This window comes from Hemicordylus capensis, chromosome 5, assembly GCF_027244095.1.
Source record: "Hemicordylus capensis ecotype Gifberg chromosome 5, rHemCap1.1.pri, whole genome shotgun sequence".
Taxonomy (NCBI): Eukaryota; Metazoa; Chordata; class Lepidosauria; order Squamata; family Cordylidae; genus Hemicordylus; species Hemicordylus capensis.
The window spans coordinates 214,310,982-214,324,303 of NC_069661.1; the positions used below are offsets into that span (position 1 = coordinate 214,310,982).

The following is a 13,322-nucleotide window of genomic DNA, read 5'->3' on the forward strand; positions in this document are numbered from 1 at the left end:
ATTTTGCTGGTGTCTAGCAGCAAGTTCTCAAGGCCAAACCAATAAACTAAGAGCTGGCATTTTAATGCCATTGTGGTAAAGGAATGTGCTGGAGATTACCTTGGAGCAGCAAAATTTTCAATAGCTGATTAAATAAACAAAATAAATAAGATCTAACAAGTTATCTTCTCTTTGTTTTCATATTTGAAGCTAAGATGGCAGGAAGCATTGAAGGAGGAGTGGTCGGAGGGGGAAATGTAGTTCCCGAATGATCTTGTAAGGTTTACATTTTTGTTTGCTTATTTATTTTTTTGGCACATTTCTTTACTGCCCCATGTACAAACCCCTGTACAAATCTCTGGGCAGTTTACAATTTAAAACACAACAATAATTAAAACATTAACAAAATTAAAACAATTTTAAAAATAGACAAAGACTCTAAAACTTGAAACTTTAAAACTATACATTAAAAGCCTAATGAAACAGGTATGTTTTCGGATTTTTCTTAAAAACATCCAGAGAAGGGGAGGCTCAAATTTTGTTAGGGAGTGTGTCCCAAAGTCCTGGGGTAACCCTAGAAAAGGCCTGGTTTTGCATCACCACCAATGTAGTCGATAGCAAGCACAGCCAGACCTCCCCCAATGATTTTAATAGGTGGCAGGGTTCGTGAAGAAGAAAGTGTTCTCTTAAATAGCTTGGATCCAAGTTGTTCAGGGCTTCAGGGGTAATAATTAGCACTTTGTATAGAGGTAATAACTAGCATTTTGTATTTCACCCAGAAACCTATTGGCAGCCAGGGTAGTTCTTTTAAAATGTGTGTAATATTATTTCTTCAGGTGACCCTGGAGCCTTCATTCTGTACCCACTACAGTTTCTGAACTTTGTACAAAGGCAGCCCAACATAGAGCACATTGCAGTAGTCAAGCTTGGATGTTACCAGCATATGCACCACTGCTTTAAGGTCATTTATCTTCAGAAATGGATGTGGCTGGCATATCAGCTATAATTGAGCAGACGGGTTCAAAGAACCTGGGCCTCCCAACTTCTGAGGGCCTCCAGCTCCACCCTTCCCTATTATTTATTATTATTATTATTATTATTATTATTATTATTAATAAAGACATTTCTATACCTCCGAAAACTCACATCTCTGGATGGTTGAGGTGTGGGAGGGGTGAACACGGGCCCCCTCTCCCCTAACTATGCCCCTGGTACCTGCTCTTTCCAGGGGAGTGTAACCCCATCCAGAACAGCAGACCTAAGCAGAGGTGTAGCTCTAAACTGAGCGGATGGGTTCAAAGAACCCAGGTCCCCCAGCTCCTAAGGGCCCCCAACTCCACCTCTCCCTATTTTCTTCATTATCTCCCTCACTCCGAGAGGATGCTGGGGAGAGGGGCAAACATGAGCCCCCTCTCCCTTAGCTACGCCCCTGAATCTAAGCCTATTTTATGTATGGTTTTGCCCATAAATCAGTTGTAGAGCAACAACTTCTCCATTTTCATAAAGAGGAGGCTGTGTAAATACAGGATGGCACATCTGACAGTTTGAAAGTAGCACATGGTATGATCAAACCATATGAACTTCCTTGTTGTTTTATTGAAAATTGTTGTAAACTGAAGAGCGACAGTTTGCCGAAATGCAAACCTCTCACAAAGAATCCAGTGTTAATGAGAGAATGAGCAGTTCTTGCCACATGTTTCCCATTTCACTCCAACAGGAAGGGTACAGTGAAGGAAAGTTCCATTCCATGCTAGGGATAATTAGGAAGAGAGTTAAAAATAATACTGCTAATATTATAATGCCATCATACAAATCTATAGTGTGTCCACATTTGAGGTACTATGTAGAGCTCTGGTCACCATATCTCTAAAAGGATATTGTAGAACTGGGAAAGGTGCAGAAGAGGACATCCAGGATGGTCAGGGGCCTACAGCACTTTTCTTATGAGGTAAGGCTACAACATCTGGGTCTCTTTAGTTTAGGAAAAAAGATGACTAAAGGGGGACAAGATAGAAGTTTATAAAACCATGTATGGTATGAAGAAAGTAGATATAAGTTTTTCTCCCTCTCTCACAATGCTAGAACCAGGGGTCATCTCATTAAACTGATTGACAGGAAATTTAGGACCAATGAAAGGAGGTACTTTTTCACACAGCACATAATCTATGGAATTCTGTGCAATGGAATGTAGTTGATGGCCATCACTTAGATGACTTTAAAAGTGGTTTAGACAAATTCATGGAGATCAGGTCTATCCATTGCTATTAGTATAGATGGCTATAGGCTACTTCCAGGTTCAGAGATGGGATGCCTCTGAGTATCAGTTGCAGAAGTGCAACAGCAGGAGAGGGGGCATGCCCATCTCCCACTTGTGGGCTTCCAAGAGGCATCTGGAGGGCCACTGTGGGAAACAGGATGCTGGACTAGATAGACCTTGGGCCTGATCCAGCTAGGCTCTTCTTATGTTCTTATTTGTGTGTGTCTTCTCCCTTCCTCTAGCTTATCGACAAAATTGGTTTTTGTATTTTTTTTAAAGGACACTCTGGAGCTGAGTTTTCTGGTAGATGGAATGCTCTTCAGGTTAGTTCTTTCTATTACTTTCTGCCCTACCAAGAGTTTTCCATAATATCAGGCATTCACAACTGGGGAAATCTCTCAACCCTACAGTAATCAGTCCATTTTGCCTTCACTCCCACTCCTCTCCATTTTGCACAGGAAGGAGAGCTTCCCAAACTTGGTGGAAAATTCCAGCCTCCCAATGCACCATTCCTTACTCAGACAGACACACTGTGGGGAAATATACACCAGAAACAAATTACTGACTGCACATTGGATATTTTAAAATAAATGAAGTAATGGTTATCCCAAGCTCCCTATCGGAGGCAAGCAAAACTTTCATTAAGGGCAGTATTAAAGGTAAGCTCAAGTGTGTGCCATCAAGTCAATTTCGACTCCTGCGACCATAGATCCATGTGGTTGTCTTTGGTAGAATACAGAAGGGGTTTACCATTGCTTCTTCCTGCGCAGTATGAGATGATGCCTTTCAGCATCTTCCTATATCGCTGCTGCCCGACAAAGGTGTTTCCCATAGTCTGGGAAATATACCAGTGGGGATTTGAACTGGCTGGCAACCTCTGGCTTGCTAATCAAGTCATTTCCCCACTGTGCCAGTATTACTGCCTATGAAAACATGCAATGCAGGCTGTGAAAGAACAAATTGTGTCTATCTTACGCTCTTTGCCTCGTAACTATCCCCCCACTCCCACAATAATATCAGGCCCTGACCAGGAAAAACAATAAGCTCAACAAATGATGCATCTGAAAGCTGAGTTTACTTTTGCCTAGCAAGACTTGGAATCTGGGAAGAAACCTAGCAAACTGTTGGCCTACCAGTTGAAGCAAGACTGATCCAGAAAGTATATTCTCCTTATGCTGCCAAACAAACTTGCAGCATGGTACACCAAAAACTACCAATCGTCAATCTGAGAAATGTTATTCTAGTATATGTACACCAATAACTCAGACCCCACACAGACAACAGTTCAGCCACTTTCCTAAAGGAAACTGTGATCTTCCCTCTATGAGACTACCTTGCTGTACCTGTATTGATAACAAAAATAACACCCACCCACCATTAAGATCACTCAAAAGCATCCTGCTAGTTATTTTTACCCCACCTCTCCCCTACTGTTCTACAGTGAAACAGCCTGCTTTGTGCAGTGGTGGGCTTTCTTCTACTAGAAGTTTTCAAACAGAGGCTGGTCAGACGTCTGTCAAGGATGCTGTGGCAGATTCCTACAGTGAGCAGGGGACTAGAAGACTTCCAAGATCCCTTCCAGTACCAAAACCCTATAAGCAACATGCAGATTTCACATGAATTCCTACACAGATTTCCATGTGAACGTTGTGTAGCAAGTTAAAAGCATGTCCCAATAGCTCTGGAAAGTTACCCAGAATCTGGTGGATGTGTTTTTGAATTCCCTGCTAACTCGGCAAGGAGGCACCTTTTAACATGGTGATTCTCTTTATTTAGCAGGGGGAGAGTAACTGCCCCTATCCACCCCCAGCACAGTACCTCCAGTGACTGTTGCTGGTGTGTGTCCTATGTTTCTTTTTAGAATGTGAGCCCTTTGGGGACAGGGATCCATCGTATTTATTTATTTTTTCCTGTGTAAACTGCCCTGAGCCATTTTTGGAAGGGCAGTATAGAAATCGAATCAATCAATCAGTTCTATCAATCAATTAATTAATTATGATAAATAATTGCCCTGCATGCTTATTTTCAATAGCAATGATGTGTCCAAAACACTCACAACCTCCTGCTATCTCCCAGTTCCTAAGTGGCAGAGGACAGATTAAAGTTACTTTCAATTCTTCCCTTTGCTGCTACTTTCCCTATCCCTAGTGCACTCACTCTCTCTCTCTCTCTCTCTCCCCCCACCCCCCGCATACATATGAGAGTAAACACCACTGAGAAGACTGAACAACTGTTCATTCAGCACTCTTTTCACCACACATGCACATTCCAGGAAAATACACAAGGTTCTGCTCATTTTTAGATGAAGGCTTTTCATGCCATTTTTTCCCCTTTGCTGTTTCCAGTTTTACTTTGCTTTCCATAGCCTTACCCTGGCGAAAGAAGGAATTAGGTAAGTTGTTGGGAACTTTGGGAAAGGAGTAAGTGATACTGATCTATTCAGAGGGGAGCCACTCAGTTGCTGCTGAGGATTAAGAGCCTTTTGTTGGGACATGTTCAGGTTGTACCAGCCAAGATGCCTCATTCAATACTGAGTGTTTGTTAATATCGCAGAAGTAGTAGAAGCTGGTAGTTGGATGGTTTAAGTTGTAAAATTGGTTACTAAGCCTCAGGCCAACTTGGCCGAATGAGGGGTTAATCAGCCTTTTGCACTGGAGTCTTTATTTGTTTAATAGCTATAGCACTTACATTTATATACCGCTTTATAGCCGGAGCTCTCTAAGCGGTTTACAATGATTTAGCATATTGCCCCCAACATTTCTGGGTACTCATTTTACCGACCTCGGAAGGATGGAAGGCTGAGTCAACCTTGAGCCCCTGGTCAGGATTGAACTTGTAACCTTCTGGTTACAGGGCGGCAGTTTTACCACTGCGCCACCAGGGGCTAACATTTGATGGAGATTTGGGATTATCTTTGTGTCCAGCCAGCTGAGCTGCACAGACAGACAAACCAGTCACAGCAAATGCATGACCCAGGAGATGCAGGTACAGAGATGAGACATTACAACAGCTGCTAAGTGTCAAGAGCAATGAGCCCTTGTTCAAATTAATTCCCAGGGTTTCGGGGGACATGTTACTATCTCTGTGCTCAGAACAAAGTGGAGTCCTTCTTGGACAGATAATCCCAGCTGCAGAAGTGGCAGAAGGAGCCAGGTAAGTCCCCTGGCCTTGGAACACGCTGAATGTAAGGGTTGTAGCATTTATATTGTACCTGGCAACACAAAAATAAGCTTGCTTGCTTACTTCCTTCCTGGGGAAAAAAGAGCACAAAACAACCACTAAATGTCCCCCAGGCATTGGGTTGGGGAGACAATGAAGAGGCTGTGTAGATGTTTATGAGGTGTGCGGGGTGTGTTGGGGTTTGTGATTATTTAGCAAAGTCCAAGGAAACTACCACTCCAGTTACAGAGTGCAGGGTTGAGTTGTTGCAGCTATTTAATGGACACACATGGAGATTGTTGTAGCGTCTAAACTGAATTGATTTATTGGTGAAGTACATTTCAGATAGGAAGAAAAGACCTATCCTATCTATCAGCTACTTAATGAATAGGTAGGGAGGGAGAAAGATGTTTCTATCCTCTCTCTAGGAGGAAAGGAAGAGCCGAGGACTGACTCACTACAGGAAGTACCTGAGGAGTCAAATCAGGGGTCATAGAGCAGAGGCAAGCAGGGACAGGTAAAGAAACCCTCACTAACTGTCTCGACTCCAGGTGTCCCTAGTGATCATTAGGATAGTCGGTGCAAAAGTTTGATGCACTGGAACTCCATCAACAGGGGGAACTAGCCCCAATAATGGTCTTGATGCAGTTCTGTTGCAGTTTAGAGGAGCCAGCTGACTGGGAACCAGATGTAAATTGCCTTAATCCTGTCAGACCCTTTGGAGGAAGAGCAGGGTGCAAATAAATGCAAGTGTTCCAGTTGAGGGATGCTCCTGCCTGCTTATATGTGCAAAAGAGGTTGCTTTCATCTTCTAGTGCTCTCAGATAGTGGGGGGAAGGTTCCAAACAGAAGAGCCTCCAAGTTGTAACAGACAATCTGAGCCAAGGTCAACTTCAGCCCCGTCATCGAATGTCTGCTGGGGTTTGATGCTATGGGGCTGATAGCCATCGCCACCTTCCAAAAGCAAACCCTCATGCAAAATAAATAAATCCAGGTTCAGTGGTAGTTGATTGTACTGCTACTGGCTCCATTCACCCTGTAGTCCATATTATAAGAATTAATGTGGTGCGTTAGAACAAAAGTAAGTCAAGCATAAATTGGAGTCAGCACAGGCCACACACATTGCTGCCTTTAATTATGGTTCATTAATGTATTGCTTCCTTCAGTTTGTTCACACAGCAGGCTTCCCCTTATCCATCCTGCCCATTTCTGGCCAATAGAGTTGTAGAGGAGGAGGGCCCCACCTCATGCTTCTGACTGGTCCATTAATCTGTGCCCAGGTAGTGGAGAAGGTCTGTGTGTGCACGCATGCCTGTTGCCTGCGGACCTCCCTGCCCCCGCAGATGTAATTTTCTATCTCTCTTTAAAAAAAAAATCCAGCAAAAAAATCTTGTAGAAAAAAACCTGCACACTAGATAAATGGGAAGCTCCAGCTACTATAATGGAAAGCACTAACTCCAAACCACCTTTTGTGGCCTCACTGGGGTCTGTGGATAGGGGCTGGGTATCAGAGGCGTATCTAGGAAAAATAGCACCTAGGGCAAGCACTGAAATTGCGCCCCCTGTCGAAGCATCTGACACCCATCTTTCAGATAACTTTACCATAATATCAGCTGAAAAATACAAGTCAGGCTTGTTAATCTTTTAATATTTCAAAAACTATTTAGCAGTGGACATAGCCAGACCAAAAAATGCTGGGAAACTACAAATTTCAGTATGCTGGGGCTCATGAAATACCCAAATACTATGTGGAGGTGTACTTGGAAAACTAGAAGTGCCTGTCTAATTCTCTATTATGCACTGTAGCATCACTATTACATAAGTTTTAAAAATCAATGGAGAATTTGACTTTTCCCAGATACTCTGTAAATAATTAAAAGATATGCAAAGTAAACTGTGTCACTGCTTGGAATATATTCTAGTATTTCAGAAAGACAGTTAAAATGAGAGAAAGAGAGCAAGAAACTCCCAGTGGGCCTTAATATTAAGGATTTAACACTGATTCAAAGACAAACTCACCATTAATAGTCATAATAGCAAGACATCACATTTAACTCACTTGTTACAAGAAGCAAAGTAAGAGCAAATGAATACAATCCTAGCTCAAAAGCTTCAGCTCAGTATTCACAAGCCCTGATTCTCTGTACATAGTGACAATCTGAATATGTGTACAGTGTCATATTATATTAATTTTTTAATTTTTTTAAACCTGTAGCCCCTTTGGGGGGGCTTCCTAAAGTCTGGGGGGGTGCAAAGGTTCCCCCTCCCCCCACTGGCCTCTAGGGCCTTCCATTTGAGCATTTGCGGTGGCCATTTTTTAAAATAATCTTTTTTTTAAAAGGCCACTGAAAACAAAATGGCCACCGCGCATGTTTAAATGGCCTCTGCAAGGCCTGGCATGACCTAGGGCCTCACAGAGGCCATTTGAGCATGCACGGTGGCCATTTTATTTTCGGCAGCCATTTTTTTAAAAAAAATAATTTTACAAAATGGTGCCCCCCTTTAGGTGGCGCCCGAGGCATGTGCCCTGCCTTCCCCACCCTAGATACGCCCCTGCTGGGTATGGAAAGTTTCCCACTGGAGTTGAAGAGTTTTTCGTTCTTACAGCCACCTGGAAAAAAATTTAAACACATAATTTTCCGATGGTTTTCTTATGTAAGAACACTAGTACACCAGAGCAGTGGTAAGATCTACCACATCACTACCTCACTGAAAATAATATCTCATGGGATAGCAAGGCACCATGCATGCCCACTCCCTAGACACCAGGGAACTGTTATTTCTTTCTCTCTTGTACTGGTGTTCTTGTACAAGAACAAGGTGAAGAACCATATTGCCACCTCACTGAATACAATATCTCATAGGATAGCAGGGCACCATACAGGGCCCCTCCCCAGACACCACTGTACTGTTATTATTTATTTATCCCTTTATGAAAGGAAAGGTTGCTGGGTTTCTCTGATGTACTGGTGTTCTTTCACAAGAACACCATGGAGAGAGGGGTGTGTGTGTGTGTGTGTGTGTGTATAAAGGAGAACCATAAATTCTACCCCCAACTCTGCTTTTCTGTGTACCAAGCATATAATCTTCCCCACTATAGAGCATGAAACCTGATATGCAGGGATGTAGCTATAAATGAGCAGATAGGTTCAAAGAACCCGAGGGGGGCAGCTCCTGAGGGCCCCCAGCTCCACTCCTCCATTATCTCCCTCACTCTGTGGAGCCACTGGGGAGAGAGGTGAACACTGGCCCCCTCTCCTCTAGCTACACCCCTGCTGCTTTGGATATTACAGGCAGTGAGAGGCATCAGTTGCTGCCCTTACCAGCTTTGCTCCTTAAGCAAAGAACACTTTCCTTAGCCAGCTTTCATAGGAATATAGGAAGCTGCTGTATACTGAGCCAGACCATTGGTCTATCTAGCTAAGCAATGTCTATGCAGACTGGCAGCAGCTTCTCCAAGGTTGCAGACAGGAATCTCTCTCAGCCCTATCTAACTTGGAGAAGCCAGGGAGGGAACTTGGAACTTTCTGCTCTTCCCAGACCGGCTCCATCCCCGGAGGGGAATATCTTACAGTGCTCACATGTGGTCTCCCATTCAAATGCAACCAGAGTGGACCCTGCTTAGCTAGAGGGACAAGTCATGCTTGCTACCACAAGACCAGCTTCCCCAACCCTAGACCAGCTTTCCCAATGGAAAGACCAGCCCTGACATTAGAACAACAGGAAGGTTGTTCCCATTAAAGGTGGCTTCCCATTAAAAGGCGGCTAAGCAAAGTGTTCTTTGCTTAAGGAGCAAAGTTAGTAAGGGCAGCAACAGGCAACCCCCATTGGCTGTCACCCACCTGGGCACCCTATTAGCCACAGCAGGCAGGAGGGTGGGGCGGGTGATGGAGACCACGTGCCTGCCCTCCTTGTCGCTGCCTCTACCCGCCACTTGGCAATGGTGAGGAGGGCAGGTGAGTGATGAGGGACACCTGCCTGCTCGCCCGCCCTTCTTGCCGCCACAAAAGCAGTGAGTGGAGACAGCAAGGGGGGCATGGGCATGATGCTCCCTGTTCCTCAATGTGACGGGCTTCGCTTGGGGCACCCCTGAGTCTTGGGAAGGTCCTGTCTACCTAGTGTACTGCTGTTAGAGCGCTAGAACACTGGGATTTGTTTTTAAAAGTCCGTATTATTATTATTATTATTATTACATTTATATTCTGCTCTTCCTCCAAGGAGCCCAGAGCGGCGTACTACATACTTGAGTTTCTCCTCACAACAACCCTGTGAAGTAGGTTAGGCTGAGAGAGAAGCAACTGGCCCAGAGTCACCCAGCTAGTCTCATGGCTGAATGGGGATTTGAACTCGGGTCTCCCCGGTTCTAGTCCAGCACTCTAACCACTACACCATGCTGGTATTAGATGGTGTTTCGGACCAGAGGTAGATTGCAGGGTGCAGGAAGCAAGTCTGCCCAGGGGTGAAATTGAGAGGGGTGGCAGGTGGAGCTGACACTCCCCGAAGTCATTCTCCCAGACACATAGCCACATTTCCATCTCACACTTCATCACATAGGTGTCTCAAAAAAGAAAAAAGAAAAAAAAAAAGAGTATTCCATACTACCATTTTCAACACTCTTCCAAAGTTCAACTTTTTAAATATGCTTATATTATGCATCAATGGCCAATTGTCATTTAAAAAGTCAAATAATACTGCTGCCTGTATGAACAACACACTGCAGTTATTGTATTGATTGTGCTGTAAATCCTCCCTCATTTGAACTCTCCCCAATGCTAAACGTAGTTAAGCAGGAGTGAATCGCCATCTGGGAAACACCATACTGTTCTCCTTTAACACAAATGTCTGTGAGACCAGCCCAGGCTCTGGAACTGCCCCCTTAACCAGAGGTGTAATGAGGCTGGAGTGGGCCCAGAGACAAAATTTTTAAATGGGCCCCTCGCTGATACACACATACTCACTTCACATGTGACTTGCCTCTGGGGGGCCCCTCGAGGCGTGGGGGCCCCCAGGCAGCCACCTCCCCTTGCCTAATGGTAGTTACGCCCCTGCCCTTAACTGCTCCTCCCCCATTTCCCCTCACCCCCTGTCGCAATTTGTCTTGGAAAAGAATATTCTCCTGCATTATTTAGAATAGGAGAGAATATTTTGGAGAATTATTCTACCCATTCTATTAAATGCATTGGAAAATGTTATTTTACAAGTCTAGTTCAGACCCTTCCTTGAAAAGGAAGAGAGCCAGCATGGTGTAGTTGTTAGAGTGCTGGACTAGGACCGGGGAGACCCGAGTTCAAATCCCCATTCAGCCATGAGACTAGCTGGGTGACTCTGGGCCAGTCACTTCTCTCTCAGCCTAGCCTACTTCAAAGGGTTGCTGTGAGGTGAAACTCAAGTTTGTAGTACACTGCTCTGGGCTCCTTGGAGGAAGCGCAGGATATAAATGTAATAATAATAATAATAATAATAATAATAATAATGTCATTCATATCAATGACACTCCTGATATACAGTTTTAGTTACTAAAATATATAATTCTCTTTATTACCAGTAAGGAATGTATTTTTATTGACCAAGTTTTCTGACAACTATTAATAAGAAATACTTATTTTTAAACAACAAGGCAACCCTTAGCAAATCATCTTTAAAATAAAATCTTGGGCATTCATCCATTTATTTTAGGTAATTCTATACTGTTGGTTGTTTTTTTAAAATTTTAACACAAGTTCCCAAGGCAGCTATTATTCAATAATCTCACTGTGACTATTGCGATGTGGTTATTTTAATGATGATGGTGGTGGTGATGTGATGTGTGTGTGTAAACGTTCTCACTTTATAGAGTGAAAATATAGAGCACCACGGTGAGAGGGAGGCCTCATGGCCCGAGAGAGAAGTTAAAAGGCACAGAAAATATCTAAGAAACTGCAGCCTGGGCAGATTACACAGGAGGTCGTGTGGAAAGAAGACAGGTAAAGAAGAAAGCAAATTCATTAACCTCTTGGACTGAAATAATTATTTAAATACCTTGTGCACCAGTTACATTTTGTTTTATGTAAAATGCCCTGAGCACCAGTTGGTGGAAGAGGGTTAACGGGGTGCTCTATAAATAAGTTATATCATTCCACTCATGACAGATTTTAATCTTTCTTCTGTGCCCAATTCCAATTACATCCAGATCTTTAAAGCTGTCTTTCTCCATGTTTAATTTTATCCAAATTTCCTGCTGATCTGTGATTCTGGTTTTCCCCACCCCCACCTCTTCCATTTCCTTCTCTCTCTCCCAAGCTGCTGCTGGTCTACTGAGAGGCCTGTCTAAGGTACATTTTAGGTTTGCTTTGCTTCTAAGAACAGGAGTCTAAAGTCTGTCTTTTTTTAAAATGTCAAAAAGGTTTTCAGCACACCAACTGTGGGGAAGAAGAATTAACTGCAGGCAGGATGCAGTGATCTTAAAGCAGCAGAGTAAAGTTGCATTATCAGAATTTGGTTATTTTAATTAAACTTGATTAACTGCTTTGAGAACTTTTGTTGTTGTTGAAAAGCTTTACAAACATTCACAATAACAACAAATTAGAAATAATGATCAACTCCATGGGCACCATTTCAGATATTGGTGGCAGAGAGTAGGTTTCATTGAGGGAGAGTCATGGTAAAATTCAACTGATTGCTCTAAGATATAATTAAGTTTATATTGCACAGAGAGAGAGAGAGAGAGAGAGAGAGAGAGCTGTACCTTAAGACCTTAGGAGTTCTATGACTAAGTTATAATGATGCAGTGACTATTCTGGAAATTAGAGTCATAATGAAGGCAGAGTGAGTGGTCCAGTATTAGATTAGTTAAGGTAATTGTGTTTGCATTGGAAATACACATGAAACAGAAGTGTTGCAAAATAAAAATAAAAATGGCCCTGCATGGATGAGTTTGAGACTGTAATTCAGAGCAGGGGTGTAGCTATATGTAACAAGGTTCTGAAGGAGGGGGCCCCACTGGCTGAGCAATAGCACACTCTTTACTCTTCCCCGCCTGCCTGGGCTGGGAAGCAGACTGGAAGGCTTGGCCTAATCTAAAAAGACAGAAAGGTAGTTCACACAATAGAAAACTGGGTAGGTTGGGAGCTGTATGCTCTCCCAGTTTCCATTTGTGTGTGAGCAAACAACAAGGTAGGAGGAGGGGGAATGATTGTGTGTGAGAGAGAGGAGCTGGGTAGGACTGTGTTGGCTCTTGATCTGAGGACTCCTCTTGGCTTCAAGTGAGACAAGTCCTTGCCAAAAAGGGGAGGTTAAGCAGAATCCCTCCCTCCTCCTCCTCCTCTCCTTCTGACTGACTGGCTAGTGTGATATTCTGGTATGACTAACTTCCAGTTTCTCAGTTATGAAATAAACAACAAAACTTTAACTATTTACATGGTTAAAGAGTCCATGTCATACTTAGGGAGAAATACTAGGCCTGCACTGTTTGACAGTTCAGCCCTAACTGCAGGGTTGCTGAGTGACTTGGCAATAATCTTCCAAGTCCAGCCTTCTTAAAGAGATCGTAACCTCACTGTTAGTGCTCAGGTTCAGTCCCTCAGCCTGATTGGCAGACTGAACACAGAGGGAAATGTCACTGAATGTAAACCAGCCAGTCACGAAGAGAGGAGGAGGGAGAGATGCTGTCTGATACGCCCTCCTGAAATTGAGACTGAAGATATGGGGGGGGGGATTCAGTTAAAGGAACTTAGGGTTCCTTTTTGAATCCTGCCCTCATTAACAAGAACAGGGTAAAACCATAATACTCCTTTTCTCTGCTCTTCCCCCCAGATATTCCTGGGTTCTGTTTACCCCTACATTCCGGGGTGAAATCTGGGACTCAGTTTCTCGTGGAAAATGTTGACTGGTGTGTGTGAGTGAGGGTGAGAGTGCACAGATGAATAAAAAAAGAAGTGTTGATGTTGCA

The 13,322-nt window shown here is 43.5% G+C and overlaps 1 protein-coding gene across 7 annotated transcripts in view; it reads left to right on the forward strand.

Annotated features, from left to right (window-relative positions):
- Positions 1-13,322, forward strand: part of CHADL (chondroadherin like) — a 47,535-nt gene that overhangs the window by 18,444 nt on the left and 15,769 nt on the right. The window contains exons 1-3 of one of the 7 annotated variants that reach the window (XM_053251576.1): positions 1,846-1,927; positions 2,516-2,559; positions 11,229-11,358. The gene's annotated coding sequence lies outside the window, so the exon portion shown is untranslated. Of the gene's footprint in view, positions 1-1,845; positions 1,928-2,515; positions 2,560-4,517; positions 4,629-5,275; positions 5,390-11,228; positions 11,359-12,409; positions 12,491-13,137; positions 13,147-13,322 lie in introns of those variants that run through there. The other 6 variants (XM_053251574.1, XM_053251575.1, XM_053251577.1 and 3 more) reach the window with 6 other exon arrangements.